This window comes from Pagrus pagrus (assembly GCF_965226575.1).
Source record: "Pagrus pagrus genome assembly, chromosome: 13".
Taxonomy (NCBI): Eukaryota; Metazoa; Chordata; class Actinopteri; order Spariformes; family Sparidae; genus Pagrus; species Pagrus pagrus.
The window spans coordinates 28436493-28441527 of NC_140197.1; the positions used below are offsets into that span (position 1 = coordinate 28436493).

The window sequence follows — 5035 nt, forward strand, 5'->3', positions numbered from 1 at the left end:
GATATAAAGTGGTTATTAATGACTTTGAGAAGTGCTGGTAGGAGAGTGGACTGTTTTTGGAACCAGTTAATGTTTTGTATTTGGAGTAGATGAAGCCTAGCACAATACAGAAATCTTTTAGCTAGGTAGGCAAACTTAGTCAAACTCTTTGGTGGAAAAACTGAATTAAAAACAAATGGAAGCAGTGTATTTCTGTACTTCTTAAACATGTCTAGAAAGCAAATGATTTGATTACATAAATCCCCTCCAAAACATATTTTCTGGCCTCTAATGATATCGACTGAAATATGCTAAGAACATTGCTACAGAAGCCCAGTGATGTTAAAGGAGACATATTATGTTCATTTTCAGATTCATAATTTTATTTTGTTTAACAATAGGTTTACATGCTTTAATGCTCAAAAACTGGCTCATACTGGCTAATGCTGTCTCAAACGCTGGTTTTGCTCCTGTCTCTTTAAGGCAGCCCTCTGCTCTGATTGGTCAGCTCACACATGCCCGAGCCAGCACCGGTCACCATGTCTCAGGTCAGTTCTGTCATGTTTTCAACTGCTAATTACCCTGAATAAAGGCATAAATTATGCAAATATGTGACACAGCGACGTAGTGTGATCTCAAGAAGTCGTGGAGTTAAAGGTAGCACACTGTCAAGGCGTTTCAGACACTTTAGGAGCAGTGTTTTCTGTGGGAGAGAGGAGCTTCTCTAGGTGTGGCCTTTTTAATTTTTAAGATCTTTTACATGCTCAGAAACCTATACAAAACAATGACCAAGGGAAAGGAAAAATAACAAAAAAGTATAATAAGTCTCATTTAAGTTATGTTTATAACTTTAATTTTGAAAAAATCAATAGTCCTCAACATTTTTTAAATATTTTTTATTTTGCAGAAAAGCTAGGCAGTTTCCGGCATTTCTCTCTCTCTGGTTGATTTGACACAGCTTCCTCTTCTTTTCCCAGTATTGCACCACTACCCTTTTTCATCTGTAAACGATTTATGAGTAGAAGGTACAACTCAGCACTTCTGAACCAGTGGTGTAATCGCACATGTACACAAAAAACACAATTACACATAAAACTCAACTTGAATAACCGCCTTTATCAGATAGCTACACACCTCACACATATCCTAAGGTGTGATAAATACGTCAGAGATTTGCCACCTCAAGGAAAATAAGATTGTGAGAAACTTGGCCTTTCTCTCAACCAGTACACCCCCAAAAATGTTTTTTTAAATGTCAACGTTATGACTCAAAGCACTAAGTATTGACCTCCCTCTCATTTGCCAGGACTGATGTGTAATGACCAAAAACAACAGCGAGACTATAAGGTACATTTTAAAGAACCTTTCGTTTTTCCAACATGCATCAGTTTAATATTGTAATTTCCAGCTGTACTGTCTGATTGAAATAAAGCTTCTGTGACTTTTCAGCTCCTTTAAAATCTCATCTCTTTTTCAAAGAACAAAAATAGGTTGTGTCTATTTATTCATCAGGAAAAGGAGGTCTATTAAGTTTATAGAGAGAAAACATGAACGTCCGTGACTCTTATCATCTTTGCTGGTGTTACCAGCGAGGTCGGGGAACACATTGAAATCCAAGTTTGCTCTATTTTTTTTTCTTAAGTTGCTTTACTGTTTCATGATAATCAAATGCAGATTAATTTCAAAAGTATGAACTGTTTTATCACAAATTCAGCTTCAAGTGAACTGAAACATCTCACTGTATGGTGAAAACATAAATAACAATAACCTGACGTACAGCTGATTTATCAACCAAGAAAAATGGTAAATTGCACCAGGAAGTCTTTTAATTATTATTTATTTATTTATTAAATTTTTTTTAGTTGTTTCACAAAAGTTGGACATGAACTTAAGTGGACATATAGGTGGCTTCTGCATTCACTTCATATTCTGTGTTATTTGTGTTTTTATGCTGCAAAGAAACAACAGTTTCATGGTGTGGATTTATTGTACGTGTAAGCAAATGGCTGTGATGTGACATCAATTTCTTGAATAAACAATCTGATTTATATTGTTTTTCAATCTTTCACACTGATTAATTGCAGTAATGATATTATTATACATGCAGTGTTGACGTTCTGCCAATCGGTGACCCTTATCTTGATGGATCGTTATTCTACATGACAGGCAATGTGATTGATTGCTTTAATGACACGTTACATTCATATGTGGACAGGTTGATTATAGCAGAGTGAAGCAATACACCGAATAGCATGTTAGTATGAATAACATGTTTTTTCTTAATGCTGCAAACATGCAGACTTAAGTTATAATTTAATGTTAAAGTTGCTAATAAATCTCTCAAAATCTGTTGTTTTCTCGTGTAGCCATATCCAATAATAGACTTCAAAAGCAGTATTCAAGTATGTCTCATAAGTCCGGCCTATAATGTTATTTTCATCTCATAAACACACCTAAATATCTTAATGTCCTGATGTAAAATATACAGTGGATTTGTGCTGTTATAACATTTATAAATATGATAAAATAATGACATTAAATCCATCAAAAATAACAAGCAGTCTCCTGTCACAGCCTGCATGTCTCTCCCTTCCTCCATTTATGTTTTTCTCTATTTTTCTCCATCTATTTCTGAAAAGCCTGCAGCAGGAATGAACATCCTCATGCAGTAAAAATAGATGCCAACCTGTCTGAAAGACATTCAGTACAGGTGAATAATAGTGAATGGGTGCTGAAGTGTGCTCGGTGTGGTGTCAGAGCTGGAGAGCAGAAGGAGGTAGTTTGCAGAAAAAGTGTAAAGATGCGTTTTGTGTGTGTGTCTGACCTGAATCTTCAAACCGCTCGCTGTGCACAAAAGCTGCAGGTGGAGCTCACTCACATCCGCCTCTCACCCCGTTACTCAATACCACAAAGGCAGACTACATGCTCAGTGTGTGTGTCTGTGTGTGTGTGTGTGTGAGAGAGAGAGAGAGAGAGGGAGAGAGTATATATATGTGAAGTGCAGGTGTTAGTGGTGGCCGACACTTAATGTGTAAGCGTCATGATATGAAAGTGATACTGAAAACACTCTTAACATCTCTGCATTCTCTGCATCTTTTAAGACAAACATGGACCAACACCAACAAACCTGATGTAAAAATGTTAAAATATTGACACTATTGGTCTGTAATGTCAGTATGTAGTGTTGGGATGTAACTAAATACATCTGATAAAGTCCTGTACTTAATTGCAGTTGTGAGTATTGCGAGTCTTTACATGTTATGTTTATTTCTACTTCTTCTTTAGTTACTAGTGACTTTGCAGATTCAGATTATTAACACAAAATATAAATCAGTTAATAAATGATGGTGTATTATTATGGATTGGCAGTAAATAAAGTAGTTGAGCCCCAACTGCCAAAAGAAAAGTTAGCAATGTGCGTCTCTGCAAACCGTGGATGTGTTGCAACTTTTTAACTTTACATTGTGTTATGGTTTAGAAACAGGAACAGAACAGGAAAATATCATCTTTTGGCTTAAAATACCTGGTTTTGTTGCCATGAACACAACTGGAAAATGTTCTGACATCTCATTTAAAATATCCAGTGGGTTCATTTCACACTTTCCTCCTGTTATCATAAACATCAGCACACTGTATTTTTCACTATTATCAACAAGAGAGCTGTGAGATAAACTGTCACCGATGCACTGCTGCTGCACCAGGTGTCACTATGCATCATTACAGTTTAACCAGCTCTGTCAATGTAATGAGGTGTGTTGTTGCAGTTCATCTTTACTGCCACAAGATGGAGCTCTTGACGTACACAAGCCTCAGCAGGAGGACTGAAGCTTCAGGGTTTATTGTCTGTTACAGGGTTGTACACAGATTCACAAGGCTGTTTCACAGTGAAGCTTTTAAGCCATACACAAGCAACATGTTGTCACTGTTTTTCCTTTATCTATCTAAATTTCATTTTATGTGACATTTGCATAATCTGATCATCTGTAGCCTTTTTTTGACAAAGGCAGATAAAAAAAGTTACAAACAAATAAATAAACTAGAAAACTAGAAATCACACATTATAAATCATACATTATGTTATTTGGATGATTATTTTAAAGTAACAATAGGACATGTTAAGATTACCATATTAAGAAAACCATTTAAAAAAGCTGTTAATTTTTGTTTGTTTGTTTGTTTGTTTTCTGCTCCTAGTGGTCAAACATGGATGAATACAGCTTTAAAGGTGGTGATCCATCAAGTTCAAGGTCCTCCTCAGTCTGTGGATGCAGGTGTGTATGTCTTGTGGTTCTGGAGGAAACTTTCCAAATTTTGCAAAAATCAAGTTTATTATGTGAATCGTCCAGCGTGTAAATATTCTGTTTTTTATTATCCACTCTTTTCTCATATGTAAGACAGACAGATGGACCTATAGTAGCCAATAAAGTACGCAGTACATACATACATGTAAATAAATGTCCAGTAATCCAACTATCAGTGCAATATCTGACAAATTAATGTACACCATGCACCTTACTGCCACCATCACTGCTGCACCTTCAATCAATCAATCAATCAGTAAACTTGATCACTTTTTATTTTACAGTTTTGCTTTATTTTACACTCATTATCTATGCACATTATCCATGTTTCATGTACATGTATGTATGGATATCATATACACATGCACCTTATCCCTGCTGTCCATATTTTTATTCTGTATACTCTGTTTTTGTTTCTTCTTAATTTATTATTGCATTATTCTTATTGTTGTTGTTATATACATTTTATTTACTAATCACTATATGCCAGTGTCAATAAACATCTTGAATCTCGAACCCATTCACTTTTGGGTATTTTTTTTTTTTTTTTTTACATCACTGACTGCTTGTTACCTTAATTTGTTGATTTTTGTTTATTATATTTTGTAAATATAATGTAACTAGAGCCGGTCCAAGCCACATAATTTAGTCTTTAAGGAGGTAAACTGAGTTGGTTCAGTCCGGAGTCCTCCCCTGTTTGTGTGTCCGTGTGGTTTGCCCCGCCTCCTCGCGGACTCCAGTGACGTCAGCAGTAG

General features: G+C 35.7%; 1 long non-coding RNA gene across 1 annotated transcript; it reads left to right on the forward strand.

The window, feature by feature from the left end:
* The first annotated feature begins 1 nt into the window (after position 1).
* On the forward strand, positions 2-4600 carry LOC311267585. The gene is made up of 3 exons (XR_014623848.1): positions 2-125; positions 463-527; positions 4174-4600. It is a non-coding gene; the product is annotated as an uncharacterized lncRNA (long non-coding RNA).
* Positions 4601-5035: the final 435 nt, after the last annotated feature.